The 22,052-nt window shown below is 42.7% G+C and overlaps 1 protein-coding gene across 1 annotated transcript in view; it reads right to left on the bottom strand.

Moving 5' to 3' along the window:
- rgmb (repulsive guidance molecule BMP co-receptor b) overlaps positions 1-22,052 on the bottom strand; it is a 244,024-nt gene that overhangs the window by 202,948 nt on the left and 19,024 nt on the right. Inside the window, exon 2 of the mRNA XM_055633280.1 lies at positions 15,868-15,918. The gene's annotated coding sequence lies outside the window, so the exon portion shown is untranslated. The remainder of the gene's footprint in view (positions 1-15,867; positions 15,919-22,052) is intronic.

Below are 22,052 nucleotides of genomic sequence, written 5' to 3' on the forward strand. Positions count from 1 at the left end.
ACTGCTTGGGTCCTTGAATGGCATCAAGGGGGGAGCGACAAGTGTAGCATTTCCTGCGGTTGCAAGGGAAAGTGCCAGGAGAGGGGGTGGTTTGGGTGGGAAGGGACAAATTGACCGGGGGGGGGGGGGGGGGGGGGGGGGGGGATGCAACTCGGATAATAGCCTGAGGGAGTTTGGATCCCGAAAGAGGAAAACTCAAAGAACATCAATCAGTTTCGGTCAATCTCGCTGCTGAGCGTCGAAGGGAAGGTTGTTTTCAGCATTGTCTCCCGAAGATTAACTGAGTTTCTCCTCAAAAACAGCTACATCTACCCCAGTGCAGAAGGGTGGGATTCCGGTAGTTCCCGGCTGCTTGGAGCTCACTGGAGTAGTTACGCAGCTCATTCGAGAAGCCCATGAAAACAGAGGCAACCTAGATGTTCTGTGGTTAGACCTGGCCAATGCCTATGGGTCCATAGCGCACAAACTGGTTGAGCTTGCACTACACCGACACTATGTTCCCAGTAGGATCAAGGTCCTGATCCTGGATTATTACCATAATTTTAGGCTGAGGGTGATTTCTGGCTGAAACATCAGACTGGCATCGGCTTGGAAAAAGAATAATAACGGGCTGCACCATTTCTGTTATTCTTTTTGCTCTTGCCATGAACATGGTGGCCAAGTCAGCCGAGGTGGAATGCAGAGGCCCCCTAACCAAGTCTGGTGTACAACAGCCCCCAATAAGAGCTTTTATGGTCCCAGGAAGTAGGTGGATCTTACAAGGTCTTGAGAAACTTATCACCTGGGCAAAGATGAGTTTCAAGCCAACAAAGTCAAGGTCCATGGTGTTGAAGAAGGGGAAGGTGACTGACAGATTCCGCTTCTTACTATCCAGAACTGCCACTTCCTCCATCATTGAGCAACCTGTCAAGAGTTTGGGGAAGGTTTTTGACGCAACTCTGAAAGACTCTGCCGCCACTCAATAGTCCATCAAAGACCTTGAAGCCTGGCTCACCAAAGTCGACAAGTCAGGTCTGCCAAGCAGATTCAAGGCCTGCACCTATCAGCATTCCACCCTGCCCCGAGTCCCGTGGCCTCTGCTGGTTTACGCTGTTCCATTGACCACAGTTAAGTCCCTCGAAAGGAAGATCAGCGGCTTTCTCTGCAGGTGGCTTGGCCTTCCCCGCAGCCTCAACAGTGCAGCACTGTATGGGACCAGTAACATCTTGCCGCTCCCATTCAGTGGCCTCAAGGAAGTTTATGGTGGTCCGAACAAGAGAAGCTCTGCAATACAGGGACCAGGTGCTCAAGGTGATTGCTGAGAGCATAGCCACTGCCATCGGTAACAGCAAACACCACCATGCCCCAAAGAAATCAATCACTTTTGTCAAAGCTGGAGAGAAGCCCCGACCACAACCAAAAACAAGGCCGGGCCTCCTCTACACAGCCACTGACTGGCAGCTGCACGCCGATCTGGGCAAACAGGTGAAATTTCCACAGCACATCACAGGAACGTCACTCCGGCCAGACATGATCATCGTCGAAGTGACAAAACAGCGGATCATTCTGAAGCTGACAGTGCCCTGGGAAGAGCGTATGGAAGAGGCTAATGAGAGGAAACGCACAAAGTGCCAGGAACTGGTGGAGATGTGCCAGGACAGCAGCTGGAAGACATACTATGAGCCCATAGAGGTGGGCTGTAGAGGCTTTGCAGGAGGCTCACTCTGCAAAGTCCTCAACCAGTTGAGCATTACGGGGCTGGCAAAGAAGAGGGCCATTCAATCCGCAAGCAAAGTCGCTAGGTGGCTTTGGATTAAGAGGGTTGATCCGTGGGCGGTTGCTGCTAGAACTGAATTGAATTTCTTTTATTGTCATTCAGACCTTACGGTCTGAACGAAATTTCGTGCCTGCAGTCATACATACAATGATACAATAATAAACAACAATAAACACAAATTAACATCCACCACAGTGAGTCCTCCAAACACCTCCTCACTGTGGTGGAGGCAAAAATCTTAGGGCTGCAGTCTCTTCCCTCTTCTCCCTCTGCGCTGAGGCAATTCCCCACCGGGCGATGGTACAAACAGTCCCGCAGCTCACCGAACCCCGCGAACGGGCCGGTTCAAACACTGCGGCCCAGGGTGGTCGAAGCCGCCGCACCTCCAGTCCAGCACACGCAGCCGCCGGCCCGCGGCTGAACCCAGGACTCTGGACACCGCCGCCAGAACGTCGTCCCAGCCACCGGAGCACCATCCAAGCCCCCGGACCGGATCGCCCTCACGTGAGTACCGTTCCACCCTCAGGCTGGGCCACTCCAGCGGGAGTGCCGTTCCTCCCTCGGGCTGGGCCACTCCAGCGGGAGTGCCGTTCCTCCCTCGGGCTGGGCCACTCCGACGGGAGTGCCGTTCCTCCCTCGGGCTGGGCCACTCCAGCGGGAGTGCCGTTCCTCCCTCAGGCTGGGCCACTCCAGCGGGAGTGCCGTTCCTCCCTCGGGCTGGGCCACTCCAGCGGGAGTGCCATTCCTCCCTCGGGCTGGGCCTCTCCAGCGGGAGTGCCGTTCCTCCCTCAGGCTGGGCCACTCTAGCGGGAGTGCCGTTCCTCCCTCGGGCTGGGCCACTCCGACGGGAGTGCCGTTCCTCCCTCGGGCTGGGCCACTCCAGCCCCTCGCCATGCCGCTCTCACGGGAGCACCGTTCCATCCCGGGCTGGGCCGGGAGCGAGCCCAGGATGAGTCCTGTCAGCTGCCTCCAGAGTCCCGAGGTCGCCGGCTCCGCTAGGCCTCAGCGTAGATGGAGGCAAAGAAGGGGGACACAACGAAAAGGTCGTATTCCCCCGAAGGGAGTGACAGCAGCCCCCGTTTCACCCCCCACCCCCCTCCCCACATAAACACAGCCTAAAAACCAAAAATATAACTAGTCAAAACGAAAAAAAAACAACACAAAAAAGTAAAAGACAAACGGACTGCAGGCGAGCCGCAGCCGTTCCCAGCGCCGCCACTTCCGAATGGAAGTCGCAAGTCGGGGCCTGATCAACCCTGGCTGGGTCGCCTGGGCGAGGGTGTCTGATGCTGTGAGACCCGATGCTGTGAGACCCGATGACCCCAGGTCACATCACTGATGATGCATCCCAGCGCATCTAGAGGATGTATCTTTCACATTACAAGTATTCAGTGACTAGAACAATCTCTTTAAACTTCTGAACAGCAGAGGCACTTTGTCATCACATCTATATGTGCTGAGCTCAGGCAGGTCATTTGAATTTGAATTTAATAATAATAATAATAATACATTTTATTTATGGGTGCCTTTCAACAGTCTCAAGGACACCTTACAAAAATTTAGCAGGTAGAGGAAAAACATGTAAGGGGAATGAAATAAATAGTAGAGACATGACTAGTACACAAAGTAAATATAGAATTCAATATAAAACACAGTATGAGGCAAAAATGAATTTGTTAATGCCCAGGAATTTGAAGCTGCTAACTCTGTCCCCCACTGACCCCAACAATAAAAACTGGCTCGTGGGCTCCCAACTTCCCATTTCTTTATGTTAACGATTAGTTCCTTGGTTTTGTTGAGCAAGAGGTTCTGTTGCAGCACCAACAACCAGATGTTCTACCTCTTTCCTATACACTGACTCGTGATTTGGCTCGTGGTGTGGTGTAGAAGGCGAATTTGTAGATGGCATTTGAGTTGTGCTTAGCAAAAAAGTCATAGGTGTAAAGTGACTAGAGCAGGGAGCTAGGAACACAGGTTTGAGCTGCACCTCAGTTGACTGTCAGTGAGGAAGATATCTTGTAACCAAAGCTGCATTGATTGAGGTCACAGAATGTTAGACAGTGAGGAATTTCAAGTACTTCTACTAAAAGCTCCAAAACTAATGTACTGCAATCTAATTTTCTCTAATGATGATGTAAAAGGTCAGTTGATCTCTCACTTTGAAAAACAAATTTTACTTCAGCAAAATTAAATCTTCTTTGACAAACAGCAATATACTTTTTTGAGATGCAGATAATTATAAAGCAATTACAAGTCTACTGGTTCCATCACCATTAAAGTAATAGTGCAGCTATTATATACTGCAATCCCGATTATGTACTTGAAATTTGACGAGTGCTTGAATGTACTTTCAAGAACAGCTAACTTTGATGTAAATTGCAGAAGGAATCAATTATCATTCCCAATTAACAATCACATTTCCACAAAACAACGACAATTTTCCTTTTCAAATAAAAAGCATATAGTTGATGTCCTAGGCATGAATCTTTAGCAATCACGGCAATGGAATGGGGGCCAGGTGATGTTGCACCCAGGAAAATGGCATCGAACACGGTGGCCCAGAATTAGCAGTGGTAAGGAAAATGAAATTGTCATTGCTCATCATCATTACCATTGAATAAATGGCAGCAACTTCTTGCATAAACAAATGCATAGTTAAATGGAGAAATTCAAATGTTAAACATCAGCAACAACCAGCTCCTTTGTAGATGCAGATATGCAGAATCCATTAAATGGTGGCGGTACAGTGGTGCAGCGGTAGAGTTGCTGCCTTGTGCCCCTGTCCCACTTAGGAAAACTTTGCGCCCCACCCAAGGTTTCCGTGCAGTTTCCCGGAGGTTTTTGTCAGTCTCCCTACCTGCTTCTATTACCTGCAACCTCGGGGAACCGCACAGAAACCTTGGGTGGGGCGCAAAGTCTCCAGAGGTTTCTCGTCAGATTTCCTAAGTGGGACAGGGGCATTTACAGCGCTTACAGCACCAGAGCCCCATGTTCGATCCCGGTTACGAGTGCTGTCCGTACGGAGTTTGTACGTTCTTCCCGTGAACTGCGTGAGTTTTCTCCGAGATCCTTGGTTTCCTCCCACTCTCCAAAGACATACAGGTTAGTAGGTTAATTGGCTTGGTACAAGTGTAAATTGTCCCTAGTGTGTGTAGGATAGTGTGCGGGGATCACTGGTCAGTGCGGACTCGGTGGGCCGTAGGGTCTGTTTCCGCGCTGTATCTAACTAAATTAAGCAACATCAATCTCTTCAGACCGTCGGCAGTGCAAAACCATGGAAAAGTTAGAATTAGGCATAACTCGGTTTTACGATGGCATACTTAGATATAAATATAGAGACATAGAAACATATAAATTAGGTGCAGGAGTAGGCCATTCGGCCCTTCGAGCCTGCACCGCCATTCAATATGATCATGGCTGATCATCCAACTCAGTATCCCATACCTGCCTTCTCTCCATACCCCCTGATCCCCTTAGCCACAAGGGCCACATCTAACTCCCTCTTAAATATAGCCAATGAACTGGCCTCAACTACCCTCTGTGGCAGAGAGTTCCAGAGATTCACCACTCTCTGTGTGAAAAAAGTTCTCCTCATCTCGGTTTTAAAGGATTTGCCCCTTATCCTTAAGCTGTGACCCCTTATTCTGGACTTCCCCAACATCGGGAACAATCTTCCTGCATCTAGCTTGTCCAACCCCTTAAGGATTTTGTAAGTTTCTACAAAACTTACAATCTTATAACTTATAAGAAAAAACTTATATCACTCTCAAATATGGCTGCATGTAGCAACTAGTTTCTGTCTTATGTCTTTTTTTCATAGGAATCTAATCAATGGGTCCTCCTCAATGGGTCCAATTCCACAAGTTAGACCGTGTCACCACCCGACAATGCTGCATATCACCTTCTACAAACTGGAGTGGTGCAAATTTATAGAGGTAATAGGAAGCTATTTAACCTACATCATCTCCACTCTACCTCAGTAGTGGAGCTGCAGCATGCATAAACCACTTTTGTAAGCATATGTTCAGAACCAGACTTTCACGTCAATATTGACTCATTCATAGAAAAATATAAAATACCAGGTGCAAGTCATTTGACCCTGTGAACCAACTGCACCATTCAATATGATTACAGCTGATCATCCTTATTCACTATGCTGTTCCAGCTTTCTCTCCATATCCTTTGATTCCTCAGGCTCCAACAACAATATCCAATTCTTTCTCAAATTATAATCATTTGGCTTCAATTGCTTTCTGTGGCAGAGAATTCTTACAGGTTCACAACTTTTAGGAGAAGCAGTTACTCCTAATCCTACTTTTAATCTTTAGACAGTGATCCCTGGCTCCAGACTCCCCCTGCCCTCACCTCCCCTCCCCTCTCCCCAAATCAGGGACATGTATATTTATTACCTGAAGACAAGTTTTCTGCAGTAAGCTTCAAATGTCTTGAATATACTTAGTGATATAGCTTCCACAGCCTTTTTACACAGAATATTCCATAGGTCTTCGACCCGCTGTGTGAAGAAATTTATTTCTGAATGGCCATAATAGACATATCAGATAGTGTATATGGAACAAGCTGCTGGAGAAAGCTGCAGATGTTTAAAAGACATTTAGACAGGTACATGGTTAGAAAAAGGGATTTGGGCCAAAATCGGCAAATGGACTAGCTTGGATTGACATTTTGAATGACATAGACAAAATTGGCCAAAAGGCCCGTTTCCATGCACTACGACTTCATGACTCTAAATATTGCAATTGTAGCTCAGTCCGTCAGACATTTAGAAACATGAAACATAGAAATTAGGTGCAGGAGTAGGCCATTCGGCCCTTCGAGCCTGCACCGCCATTCAATATGATCATGGCTGATCATCCAACTCAGTATCCCGTACCTGCCTTCCCTCCATACCCCCTGATCCCCTTAGCCACAAGGGCCACATCTAACTCCCTCTTAAATATAGCCAATGAACTGGCCTCAACTACCCTCTGTGGCAGAGAGTTCCAGAGATTCACCACTCTCTGCGTGAAAAAAGTTCTTCTCATCTCGGTTTTAAAGGATTTCCCCTTTATCCTTAAGCTGTGACCCCTTGTCCTGGACTTCCCCAACATCGGGAACAATATCGGAATATTGCTCCCCCCCCAGCATCAATTCCATCTACACACATCACAATTTATCAGGATAGCAGCCAACAAGGGCCCTTCACACCCCAGTCATTCTCTCTTCTCCTCTTTCCCATTGGGGAGAAGATACAGAAGCTTGAAAGCACGTACCACCAGTCTCAGGAACAGTGTCTTCCCCTTCATTATCAGACTAGTTAAAGTAGAGTGTAGTCCTGATCTTCCAACCTACCTAATAGCAGACATTGGACGTTTTCCCTGGAACTGTAACACTACAGGAGTGGACTCGCTAGAATTTAGAAGATTGAGGAGGGATCTTAGAAAAACTTACAAAATCCTTAAGGGGTTGGACAGGCTAGATGCAGGAAGATTGTTTCCGATGTTGGGGAAGTCCAGAACAAGGGATCACAGTTTAAGGATAAGGGGGAAATATTTTAGGACCGAGATGAGAAAAACATTTTTCACACAGAGAGTGGTGAATCTCTGGAATTCTCTGCCACAGTAGGTAGTTGAGGCCAGTTCATTGGCTATATTTAAGAGGGAGTTAGATGTGGCCCTTGTGGCTAAGGGGATCAGGGGGTATGGAGAGAAGGCAGGTACAGGATACTGAGTGGATGATCAGCCATGATCATATTGAATGGCGGTGCAGGCTCGAAGGGCCAAATGGCCTACTCCTGCACCTATTTTCTATGTAAACTCTATTCTACCCTCTGGTATTTTTCTCATTGGGCTTCCTATTGTACTCGTGCCTGGTTTGATTGTACTCATGTATGGTATGATCTAATTGGATCGCAAGCAAACAAGAGCTTTACAATGTGCCTCAGTACCCATGACAATAACAAACCAATATAAACATCAACCTTCTGAATGCAAGGCAGTATGAATAAGAGTGTTTAATCTCTCCTTACCTGTCAAACCAATCACCCCAGTTCAATATGGTGAACATTTATTACACCCACTATTGCAATAATGGCCACATAACTATGAAATTTATTAACTCTTGGTCATTGTAAAATACTAGATGTTCAATTGCTAGTTCCCTCATGAAGGTGGTCAATGTACGATGAATTTTAAAGAATGGTATTGAATTAGGATTAGCATAAATGAGTGTTTGATGTTTGGGGTGGTCGAGGTGGGCTGAAGGGCCTGTTTCTGTGCTCTGTCACCATCACTGATTTTGCACGTTCTCCCTATGATTGCGAGGGTTTCCTCCGGGTGCTCTGGTTTCCACCCACATCCCCAAAATGTGCAGGTTTGTTGGGTAATTGGCTGCTGTAAAGTTGCGCAGGGAGTGGATGAGAAAGTGACACAACATAGCACTAGTTTAAACAGGTGATCAATGGTCGGTGTGGACTTGGTGGGCCGAAGGGCCTGTTTTCATGCTGCATCTCTGATCTAAACTAAACCCACCTCTTGCAAACGATTTGAATCATCACCCACACTATTTCTACTAAATTGGCTTGCCCAGTCTATATGTAGGTTAAATTGCCCTTGTTACATGCATCTCTGATTTATACATTACTACTTTGTGATAAGGAGCTTGGTGAAAGAAAGAATTAGAATGCTTTTTGCAAACTACTATTATTTAACTTAAAGCATTATCTATGCCTCAGGTTATTTGATTTCCTGGGACACTAGTTCCCCCCTGATTCAAGTGAATACTATCCCAGTGGACAGCTCCTTTGTTCCCCAGCACTGGTGCCAGTGTTTCATGAATTAAAATCTATTTGTTTCTAGACAAATCTTTCAGCCAAGGATTCAATTTTCTGATCTTATTCACCCTCTGTCAATTTGTACACAGCTCACAAGATAATCCAGCGATCATTACCTCTGTTATTGTACCTTTTAATTTGGAAACCATTTATTCTTGCAGCAGAGCTTTCTTTGTTTTCATTGATTTGAAACCACGGCAACTAGATTTTCAAGATCATTATCATAACATAGGGCAAGAAAAATGAATCAGTTTTGAGTCAAAATGCAGCACTTTAAGGAAATTGTAAACTAAAAGACAAATTCTACTGAAATGTCCATCTGAGTCATTGATAAATACTGTGGAAGCCTCGGGGTCAGTCCAAGTCCCTGGGGAACGTCATGTTCGCAACAGGCAACACAGACTCCTGGATGCAGGCATTTTTTAAAAGTATTAGGTCCAAAATATGAACAAATAGACTCAAACAACACACAAAATATATACTTGACAGCAGAAAAAAAGGCATAAACAAGACATTAATAGAAAACTAAATTGGAAGACAAGCCCATGGTCGTGCAAGAGATGGTCCTGAGGTAAGGCGAGAGTTGTGCAGATAGGTTCAAGAAGCTGATGGTTGTTGGAGAGTAGAAGTGTTGGTGCACCTTCTTCATGCTGGACACAGGATAGGCCATCCACGATGTGAACACCCAGGAACTTGAAACTGCTAAGGGGCCTGTCCCACTTTCACGACCTAATTCACGACCTCTGCCGAGTTTGCCCTTGACTTGTAATCGCAGCATGGTCGTCACGAGGTCGTACGAGGCCGTGGGTAGGTCATAGCAGGCCATGATGCTAGTCGTAGGTACTCGTGTCATCAAGTAGGTCTGGGCGTTTTTTCTAGCACGATGAAAAATGTCCACGAGTTAAAAAGGTCGTGAATTAGGTTGTGAAAGTGGGACGGGCCCTTAGCTCTTTCTACCATGAGATCTCTCTCCAGATGTTCCAAGGGTGAGTGCAGGGCCAATGAGATGGTGCCGTCATTGACCTGTTGTGATCGTAAGTGGAATGCAATGGTTTAAACCTTCCTGTTGGGCTGGAGTTGATGTGTGCCATGACCAGCCACTTGATACACTTCTTGACAATGGACTTCAGAGCCACCAAATTTCAAATAAATATTTTTTGATTGATTGATAGATACGGCATGGGAAAAGGCTCTTCGGCCTGCCGAGTCCACACCCATTTACACTAGTTCTATGTTTTCCCACTTTTACATAGAAACATAGAAAATAGGTGCAGGAGTAGGCCATTTGGCCCTTCGAGCCTGCACCGCCATTCAATATGATCATGGCTGATCATCCAACTCAGTATCCTGTTCCTGCCTTCTCTCCATACCCCCTGATCCCTTTAGCCACAAGGGATCTTAAATAGAACTCTTAAATATAGCCAATGAACTGGCCTCAACTACGTTCTGCGGCAGAGAATTCCAGAGATTCACCACTCTCTGTGTGAAAAAAGTTTTCCTCATCTCGGTCCTAAAAGATTTCCCCCTTATCCTTAAAGTATGACCCCTTGCTCTGGATGCCCTCGCTGTACACTGGAGCAATTTACAGAGGATAATTATACTGCAAACCCACACCTCTTTGGGATGTGGGAGGAAACAGAGCTTCTAGAGGAAACCCACATGGTCACAGAAGAACATGCAAACCGAACAAAGACAGCAACTAACCTGTACATTGAAAATGTTAGTCCTTCTGTCATGCAGTTTGCCACAAATTGATTTTGCTTAAATACAAGCTTTATGTATTCATGTGTTAAGCTATGTGAATATTCAATCCTCCAACTCAATCGACAGTTTTACAAGCGGAGCTGACATTATAGGTTTGGCTGATATGATTCTGACATTTGGTCAGGCATTTCAAACCCTGTTTATTGCAGGATTGTACAGAAACAGTAATAATGCAATATGTACATAATTATTGCACAATAAGACCTGAAATAAAATACCGCCAGCTGATAAAGTGAGTTTAATAAATATTGGAATATTTTAAAAGGAATAAACAGCACTGTTTGATGTGAAAACAAGCACTCGACGACTGCACAAAGACAAGGTTCTTTTAACTACAGGCTCTTGTAGTTTTGCACTGATACTAATAGCAAGCATGAAGCAATTAATAAACATCTCTGCACAATGCAATAATTTATCCAGGCAAACACATGATCTTTTGAGCTTATGTTCATCTGGAAATTGCTAAACTATCAGATTAATCCAAATATAAAGTTGTGTCTTTATAAGTCTCTAGTTTTGTATCACAATTTCTTACATCTGCATTTCTGGTAGGTATCCAAGTAAAACTAAAGAAATGTCAGCTATGTAACTGAACACTATAATACACTGAGTCAGTATCTTTGGATACAAAATAAATTGTACTGTATTACAGTACTGGGTCAGCCAGAATGGTAAAATATTTTATTAGGTTACAAGCACGCTGCACTGTGCTCATTTCCTTTTAAAGAAAATTCAAAGCCACACAGAAAACAGAGTGTTCATGTTTGTAGCTTCAAACACTTACAACATCAATTTATGCCAGTGACCTCCATTGCAGAGGTTTGCTTTTACAGCTGCCTCTCTTGTTAAAGTTCATGGAGTGGTCTCATCGGGCTGTTTCAAGTGCTGCACAGATGGAAAATTTGCTTCAGGACTCCAAATTCCAGAAAATGCTTTCAAATGACTTCCATACAAAGCATCCTAGTAGAAGATATGCTAATTGCATAATAATGAGGACATTTTAATTTTTCTTTTCAACAGACTGTCATTTAAAGAAGCATTGTGCCACATTAGTATACCTGCAATTGGCGCCTAACTCAGTAAATGATAAATGTTTCAGCTTCAGTTTCACGATGACAACAACATATTAATGTATTTTATTTCTGGTCATTTTACTTTGTGCTTTTAAACTCTCAGTTGCATTTGTGTAGATACTTTAATCTTATATTGCATGAATGCTCAAGTGTTCTAATCATCTTTTTAATGAGGGAAACAAAAATAAGAACTAAACTGCTATTTTGATTTTTCATCTTTGTAATTTTGTAGTTGTAGGCTATGAGTGTCAATGTCCTTGAGGACCAGCTGGGAAAAAAAAAACAAATCAGCCTTTATCCTTTCCACGATCGTCATATCAGTGTCCCAAAAAATGTCAGCTCAAATTTCTAACCAGTAATATTTCATCCTCAAAACACTGAATAATAAAATTATCTAAAAAAACCTTCCCAGGCTTTAAAGTTCAACAAATGGGCAGTGATACCCCATTAGTCCCCTATCAAATTCATGAGGCATTTGTCCTTGCCGCAACTGCTTTTGTCTCTAGCAGCTGCTTTGTTACCTAAAATGAAACAAATGCAACCATTTTTTGTAAGGATTAAAAAACCTAAATTACCAAATGTGTTGAAACAATTATTTTTCCCAATGATCAAATGTTTGTTTTGCATTTTTTTTTTAAATTAAAAGGAGCAAGGTTAGCCAAGGATTAGGAAGACATACAATTTAACCACTCAGATATCACATAGATTTTTTTAAATATATCCATAATTCAAGTGCTTAGTTTGAAACAAAGATCAAGGCTTTTCAGAATATTTTCTTTTAAAAATTGTATTTTGGTATTTCAAAAGGAATTTAGAATCAGAGAAGTCAACATTTGTTAAAATAACACAATGTTAAATAAACAAGTACAGTACTGAGAATATACAATAAGTTGTTAATTCCTATTGCATCAAGTTGAGATATTAGTATGAACGATACTATAGTACAATATGAAATACATTTCTCAAGGTTAAATAGTCTTTAAAAAAATAATGACTGTCCCAAAATTAAAAACTATACCCAGTAGCAAAGTCAACCCAGTGATGATTCTCACTACAGCCTCTCCATGTTTTTTCTTCTTCTAAATTATTTATATAGCCTGTCATAATTGAAAGCACTAATGAGCATCCATAAAGCCTCGAATGGAAAGCCAGTCCAAAAAAAGTGGTTGGGTATGATTGGAAGGGAACATCTCCCTGATACTGAAAAATAACCAAGGGGAAAGCAGAAATCAGCCTTCCTGTTCAACATACAGTGGCCTCCATAATGTTTGGGACAAAGACCCATCATTTATTTATTTGCCTCTGTACTCCACAATTTGAGATTTGTAATAGAAAAAAAATCACATGGTTAAAGTGCACATTGTCAGATTTTAATAAAGGCGATTTTTATACATTTTGGTTTCCCCATGTAGAAATTATAGCAGTGTTTATACATAGTCCCCCCATTTCAGGGCACCATAATGTTTGGGACGCAGCAATGTCATGTAAATTAAAGTAGACATGTTTAGTATTTGTTGTATATCCTTTGCATGCAATCACCGCTTGAAGTCTGCGATTCATGGACATCACCAGTTACTGGGTGTCTTCTCTGGTGATACTCTGCCAGGCCTGTATTGTAGCCATCTTTAGCTTATGCTTGTTTTGGGGGCTAGTCCCCTTCAGTTTTCACTTCAGCATATATAATTCAGCTCAATTGGGTTCAGATCGGGTGAATGACTTGGCCACTCAAGAATTGACAAGTTTTTTGCTTTGAAAAACTCCTTTGTTGCTTTAGCAGTATGTTTGGGATCATTGTCTTGCTGTAGAATGAACCGCCGGCCAATGAGTTTTGAGGCATTTGTTTGAAGTTGAGCAGAAAGTATGTGTCTATACACTTCAGAATTAATTATGCTACTACCATCAGACGGTGTATCATCAATGAAGATAAGTGAGCCAGTACATTCAGCAGCAATACATGCCCAGGCCATAACACCCCCACCACCGTGTTTCACAGATGAGGTGGTATGCTTTGGATCTTGGGCAGTTCCTTCTCTCCTCCACACTTTGCTCTTGCCATTACTCTGATATGCTAATCTTCGTCTCATCTGTCCACAGGACCTTTTTCCAGAACTGTGGTTGCCCTTTTAAGTACTTCCTTGCAAACTGTAACCTGGCCATCCTATTTTTGCAGCTAACAGTAGTTTTCATCTTGCAGTGTAGCCTCTGTATTTCTGTCCATGAAGTCTTCTGCGGACAGTGATCATTGACAAATCCACACCTAACTCCTGAAGAGTGTTTCTGATCTGTCGGACAGTATGGGGGATTTTTCTTTATTATAGAGAGAATTCTTCTGTCTTCAGCTGTGGAGGTCTTCCTTGGCCTGCCAGTCCCTTTGCGAATAGTAAGCTCACCAGTGCTCTCTTTCATCTTCATGATGTTCCAAACAGTTGATTTTCATAAGTCTAAGGTTTGGCTGATGTCTCTAACAGTTTTATTCTTGTTTCTCAGTCTGATAATGGCTTCTTTGACTTTCATTGGCACAACTTTGGTCCTCATGTTGATAAACAGCAATATAAGTTTCCAAAGGTGATGGAAAGACTGGAGGAAAGACTAGGTGCTGAGAGCTCTCTTATACCTGCATTAAGGAGGCAATTAAACACACCTGAGAAATTACAAACACCCGCAAAGCCATGTGCCCCAAACATTATAGTGCCCTGAAATGGGGGGGACTCTGTATAAACACAGCTGTAATTTCGACATGGTGAAACCAAAATGTATAGAAATAACCTTTAATAAAATCTGACAATGTGCACTTTAACCACATGTGATTTTTTAAATTACAAATCTGAAATTGTGGAGTACTGAGGCAAATAAATAAATTATGGGTCTTTGTCCCAAACATTATGGAGGGCACTGTAACTTTGCCGTGTCCCCGTGTTTACTGAAACATTTCTTACAGTCCGATGGTGGCTGGGCTGTTTGTTCTCATCCCACCTTTTCTTTCTCTTTCAACCCCACACAGCAAGAAGCAGTTTCATCCTTATCCCTGGAGCCCTGCCACTGCAAATGGCCATATGGGTTTAATGTATTATGCATGAAAACCAACAAGACGGCAGCTGATTCAAAGCCTGAAGCTACAAAGTGGGCTCTAGAGTAAAGCATTAAAATCAAATGTCATTTACCTTCTTTGTATTAATTTTGTAAATTTAACAACCAAGACCTGGTACATTCATGCAAACATTTAATCCTCTACCCTCATCTGCATAATTACTGGTAGAAAACAAAGAAACATTCAAAGCCGCATTTGGCATTTCAGGATAAATTCATTCCTGCCTCCCTCCCATATTGGAAGGACAAGGTGTAACCAAATAGAGTGCATCCAAGTCATTGTCATATAGAGCTTTGTGTTGGAAATTATAACAGTGGGTAACGGGGGAAGTGTGAACTAAACGTAGATGCCTAGTAGACTACAATGAGATATTCAAGCATCTAATAAAAAAAGCCAAACTGCGATGAATAAAAACATCTGGTACCTCTGGATTGCTCCACAGCATCCTCAATATCATAATATCACTTCTGAACATTTTAGCCCAAGAAGGCCTCAGCAAAACCAGTTTCTTGTTTTCAGTTTTTTTGGTTGTCCCTTGTGTAAAGATGGGGCTACCACTTCCTGGTGTATTAATTCTAACAATGAGCCTCCATCTACAGCAGGTGTTGGTGTCGTTATGCTTAAGCAGGCCCCAACCGCCTGAATATAATCACAATGCATTTGGCAGCTGTGCCTTCAGCTGCCAAGCTCCTAAGCTCAGGAATTTCCTCCCTAAATCACTGTGCTTCTCCAGCTTTCTTTCCACTAAGTCAAACCCAGCTCTCCCACCAACCTATTTACCATCTGCTCCAATAGTTCTCTTGTGATTCAATGTCAAATATTGTTGGTATTGAAGGACTTTAAGAATTTCTGCTACATTAAAGGCGCTATAGAAATAAGGCATTGTTCTAGTGAGAATACAAAGCAGAAAAAGAGAATGAACATTCATCAGTAGACAGGTCTGATACTCGGGTTGGGGAGAGGGGGTACAAAGGTTGTCATAAACCCCACAGTTGGGTGTGAGGAATAGTGTGGTGGTCCTGTATATTTTAACAGCAGGGCCTCAAGATTATTTTTTGTCTTCCCTATATCTGTTAAGCAGCTGGTTATTGAATAGAAAAACCACTAGCAGGCAGCTGCATCTAGGATCTTTTGGGAAACACTCATGGTTATTGAGTGAGGGATCTGAGCTTGGGAGGAGTTGAACGGGGGATGTGGTAAGGGAAATAAAGTCCCAGTGAGTGGTAGGTTTAGCTAAATCTTAAGTTGTGGAAAGTACGGGAAACCAATTGAAAGCATTGGCGGGTAAACCTGAAGCCAGAATTGGGGCAATACCTTTGCTCTTCCCGCCACAAAAGTCAGCTTCAAAGACACTTACCTTGTGGACTCAAATTTCCACTTTCCTTTCACTGCTGAGTTCCCAGACCATCTGCAAACAAATAAAGCAGTGATGAAGTTTAGATTAAGGCCTCGCATGCAAATGGAGAAGCCCAACTTAAACATCTTAATTAAGATTCCCACCTACACATGTAGGAGGTTCCGGCCACAGGCCCGGTGGACGGTAACATCGGGAGCTCGCAGGTCCCTGGTGGGAGACTGCTTTTCGAAGCTCCCACAACGGCAACTTCTCCTGCCGGAATTGCAGGGTTAAATGACTTGGAGCGGGGCCTAACATCGCCCGGTGCGGCTTAATGGCCGCGGGACTTACCATCGCCCGCTGGGGGCTTTAACATTGTGAGCCCTAGTCGTCTCGACGCTGCAGTTGGACTGCTGGACCGCGGGAGAAGAACAAAGGGAAGAGATAAGACTTTTGCCTTCCATCACAGTGAGGAGATGTTGGAGATTCACTGTGATGGATGTTTGTGTAAACTGTGTTAAGTGTGGGTCTTGTTTTTTTTTTGTAATGTTAAGACTGTAGAAAATGCAATTTTGTCCAAACCAAGTTGTTTGAATGACAATAAAAGGCATTCTATTCTATTCTATAAGGCCGCATTTAGAATATTGTGGACAATTTTGGGCACCATATCTGAGGAAGGATGTGCTGACTCTGGAGAGGGTCCCAAGGAGGTTTACAAGAATGATACCAGGAATAAGTAGGTTAATCCTGATGAGCGTTTGTCGACACTGGGCCTGTACTCACTGTAGTACACTGAAGAATGAGGGGGGACCTCATTGAAAAATACAGAATAGTGAAAGGCTTGGACAGAATGGATGTAGAAAGGATGTTTCCACTAGTGGGAGAGTCTTGGACTAAAGGTCATAGCCTCAGAATTAAAAGATGTTCATTTAGGAAGGAGATGAGGATAAATGTATTTAGTTCGAGGGTGGTGAATCTGTGGAAGTCTTTGCCACAGAAGGTGGTGGAGGCCATCAGTGGATATTTTTAAGGCAGAGATTGATAGATTCTTGATTAGTACAGGTGTCAGAGGTTATGGGGAGAAGGCAGAAGAATGGGGTGAGGAGGGAGAGATAGATCAGTCATGATTGAATGGCGGAGCAGACTTGATGGGCCAAATGGCCTACTTCGACTCCTATTACCTATGACCTTATGTTTGGATACCTGGGCATCATGGGTATTAAATATAGCTTTAAAGTAAGGGGCAGAGGATTTGAGAAAGATTTGTTTTTATTGAAGGGTTAACTGAAATGGATTGTCTGAGGGGTTAGTGCAGGCAGGAACTCACAACATTCAAAAATAATTCAGCTAAGCTTTTGACACAGCAGAAAGTTATGGGCTGAATGGGATTGGTATAGATATTTGATGGCCATCATGAACAACATGGACTGAATAGCCCGTTAACACGCTGCATACTTTATAACAAGTACTTCAATAAAAAAATTCTAATTTTCGAAATACTGGATAACCCACGGACATTATTCCATGGAAATTCCTAGTTTTTCATTCATAGCTACCCGATTTCCATTGAGTTCACAGTGGAAAAACGGGGTGAACAGATCGTAACTACATACAAATCGTCAAGCAACAGTCATGCAGTGGATCAAGACATGTTCTTGTAATAATCTAGAGAACTTACATTTTTTCTTTTCTGTCCAGGGTTCACTAAATTAAGAATTAATATGCTACGGCTGCAGATTATTAAGAATTTCTTTGAGGAGATGAGTAACATTTAATGAATTAATTAAACATAATCACTACCTTATTTAAGTCCATGAAATATCACTGAACAGGTTTGAATGTACCATAGAAATAAATTAGCTACTTCCTTGTAATATTTGAATATCCTTTTTTATTTTATTTCTCTCTTTTGGATGGAATTTCAGGAAGTGTTGCAAAGGCAGCATGAATTGATCACTGCATTATTATTATCTATTTTTGACTACAACAAATCACATCACCAGAAACTCATGTTGGACAATATTATAATACTGCTCGGCGGTATCATGTCGGTTAAAACAGGACAGCACATGTGGTATTTATTTATGATGGATGAAAGATATATGGGATCATGGATGACTGGCTTCAAGGTAGGGTCTTGTTGATGAGGCATCATTTCATGGTGCCACTTTGTTATATCTCTTTCTGTCCATCATCTGTAAGCTCCTTAGGTTGATTTTTGTATGTTGTGTTATTCCAGACAGTCACTTTTATTGTGCAGGCTCTTTCAGCACCAAGCAACAGGAACGTTTCTAAATGGCTTGTTGAACATTGTTATAGGCGAAATGGTTGCAGTATCTGAATACCTAACAATAATTCACCTCTAAGAAATTCATTAGTAATGAAGTACTTTCGGACATAATGATGAATGCAGGTTCCTCATGCCATAAAAGATGGAGAATGATAGAAGTTGATGATCGATATGGGAAACAATCTTCAATTTCCATCTGATTGTACTTGTATGAGGCACACTGGAAAGATATTGCACAGGATACAGCAACTTGCTCATAATTAAAAAAATAAAAACTTGAAAGAAGAAATCATTATTCAGGGAGACAGAATGCCTTACAGATGTTTGCAACGTGCAGGTGAAGTTGCTATGGCTACTAATATCTATGGTTATTTAGCCCATGTAGGATTTTCAAACATTCGGAAACGCAGGATTCATAAGGCAGTATCTCTGTACTTACACAATAAAGTGGCAAAATATTACACAATGACATTGATTGCACAGATTTTCTTTTATATAGGTCAAAACCTAAATCCACAATCATGAAACCCAAACCAGTAAATTTTCAACACTGACAATAAGATGTAGCACAATTGGTCATCACTTTTCATACTGCAGTATGTTTCAGATCAGCAAGTCTACTCTTGAACATGGCATAATGCTACAGCATGCTGACACTCAAACATACATGTTATGTTACCAGCAAGAAACAAAGTGTTAGAGGAACTCAGCAGAACAGGTAGCATACAATAGAGGAAATGGACAGACAATGTTTTGAGTCGAGACCCTTCTTTAGACCAATGCAGTAGGGGAGTCTGAAGAAGTGTCCTGACCCAAAATGTCACCTGTCCATTCCCTTGATGGATGCTGTCTGATCTAGAGTTCTTCCACCACTTTGTTTTTTGTTCAAAATTCCAGCACCTGGAGTCTCCTGTGTTTCCATCTTATGGTCCCAACATGTTTAACGGCAAGAGCTTTCAACTGGAACACCGGCAGCCTGTTTCATGGCCACTAATGAAAGTGTGGTAACACTTCAGAGGCACAGTGGCAACTCATTAAATTCATAAAATATTCAGCAAGTGACCCAAACTCACAAGTAGCAAGTGATCTTGCAAAGGTCAGCCTGGAGTTCAATATTTATTGTCTTCGTACTTGTTGTACTGAATAGTCAGTTCACTTAATTCATTTTAAAACTATTTCCAACTTAAAAAAAATTAGACTAAACTTTTTTTTGTCCAGATAGTTTGTCGGAACTCACCTCACAAATATGGAGAGCAGGAGAACAAATATGAAGGGAGGGAATGGGTATGAGGTCTTCAAATTGAATAATTTTAGTTTAATTTAGATTACTGTGGAGATAGGAGAAGATGGTTCTGTGTATGGCTATCCCTTAACATAGGAATCTAAGAAATGGGAGCAGGGCACTCAGCCCTTCTTGCCTGCTTTGCAATTTAACAAGAGCTTGGTGTTCCCAATCCCACTTTTCTGTCACATTCTCCACTCCCTTGTTTACCCTGGATACCCAAAACCTATTGATGTCAATCTATTGATTTGGGTATCACAGAATTCCAAAGTTATATGCTTAAGATTAAAATCCATATAACTTAAGTCTCATCTTGACCAATTCCTGTCTGCACTGTATATTGATTTTAGAAAAAACACTACCATATATCGTCATGATTTTTGGCCATCTTACTCACAGTCCTCCTCCGCTGAGGCAGCCCTGAGGATTTTTCATATCGATGATAAATAGAAAAGTTATGAGTGTTTAAAAAATCTTGAGAGCTGATTGGTCCTCTCGCCTGTCAATCACCACAATGAAGGTAACGCCACATTCGGGGGGGCAGGACTATAAAACCCCGGGTGCCTGGACGCGAGTCAGTCACGATGGAAGATCGCGAGGGAGAGTCCATGACTGTGATTCTAAGCTGTGAATCAACTGAACTGTGAGTCTGCAATGTACTTGCAATAAATGATTTGTTAGCCCTTAATGACAATGCAACGAGTTGTTTGGCAATTTGGTGGCCTGCACTCTGCTTGAAATGCTATGAAATTGAATGTGGTGGCCTGCATTCTGCTTGAAATGGAATTTCAAGTAATAGCCATGAGTGAACTGCCAGCCCACTAGCCCTGAGTGACTGAACTGCCGGCGCACCAGCCCTGAGTGACTGAGCTGCCAGCCCACCAGCCCTGAGTGACTGAGCTGCCAGCCCACCAGCACTGAGTGACTGAGCTGCCAGCCCACCAGCCCTGAGTGACTGAGCTGCCAGCCTACCAGCCCTGAGTGACTGCGCTGCCAGCCTACCAGCCCTGAGTGACACCGCAAGGATGCGTTCTCAGCCCCTTTCTTTACTCCTAGTACACCCACGACTACACAGCCATGTACAAATCTAATTCAATTTCAGACGACACCACCATTGTGGGCCGGATATCATATAATGATGAGACAGAATACAGGAAGGAGATTGAGAACCTTGTATCCTGGCGTCAAGATAACAACCTTTCTCTCAGCATCAACAAGACAAAGGAGATAGTGATTGATAACAGCAAGCAAATGGTGTCGAAATACATAGAGATGGTCAGAAACTTCAATACACCAACAACTTCTCCTGGACCACCCATATTGAAGCAATGACCAAGAAGGCACACCAACGCCTCTACTTCCTTAGAAGGCTTAGGAAGTTTGGAATGTCCCCTACAACTCTCACTTCTACAGGTGCGCCATAGAGAGCATTTTATCAGGATGCATCACAGCTTGGTTTGGGAACAGCTCCATCCAGGACCGCAAGAAATTGCAACGAATTGTGGACGCAGCCCAGACCATCACATAAACCAACCTCCCTTCTATAGATTCCATTTATACCTCACGCTGCCTCGGCAAGACCAACAGCATAATCAAGGACGAGTCGCACCCTTGACCACTCCCTCTTCTCCCCTCTCCCATCAGGCAAAAGGTATAGAAGTGTGAAAATGCACACCACCAGATTCAGGGACAGTTTCTTCTCAGCTGTTATCAGGCAACTGAATCATCCTAACCACAACCAGAGAGCAGTGCCGAATTATTATCTACCTTTTTGACAACCCTCGAACTATCCTTGATCGGACTTTGCTGCCTATACCTTGCACTGAACGTTATTCTCTTATCATGTATCTATACACTTTGTAATCATGTATGTCTTTCTGCAACAAAAGCTTTTCACTATACCTCGGTACATGTGACAGTAAACTAAACTAAACTGAACACATAATTATAATCCAATCCTTGCAATCTTTCACAGTGTTGACAAAAATAAGTTCAATTTAACTTTACAAAGACAAATTAATAACATTTTAACCTTGGGCAATTACATAATCAATTAAAAAAGGAATTGTAGACAAAATAGGAAGTGAGCAGATTACAATAACCTCCACTAGCCCTTCTCTTATTACTATATTTTGAGTAAAAGAAACCAAACTGCAGAATTTCCAAATTCATTTAAGGCTGGTAATCTTGAGATGGTGAGACAGCCCATCAAACCCCAATATATAAACATGACCTTAAGATTTGATTATTAAAAAACTCATTACCACAGCTATCAAACTTGGTAGAGCCACTGACAAGCCAAAATATATTACTGCAAACTTTATAGAACATGCAGTCTGCTTCTGTTTTATCACAATGATTTAACCCTCTTTCAACACTGTTACATGGCAATTTTCTGTTCCAGAAGTATCCAAATGACAGCAAATGACTTGAAATGTTCTCAGTGATATTGTTCAGAGAAGAACATTGATCAGCAATCCAGTAACAACCTCATTTATGATAGGAAGGGACTGTTAAAAAGATCCATCAGGGATTGGAGTGGTGTCCAATTTGGCAACTATGTAAGAAATGTTTTGCACTGAAAGCACTGAGAGAAGGCTTGTCAAATCAATCCCAGATTGGGAAGGTTATCTT

This window comes from Leucoraja erinacea, chromosome 3 (assembly GCF_028641065.1).
Source record: "Leucoraja erinacea ecotype New England chromosome 3, Leri_hhj_1, whole genome shotgun sequence".
NCBI lineage: Eukaryota > Metazoa > Chordata > Chondrichthyes > Rajiformes > Rajidae > Leucoraja > Leucoraja erinaceus.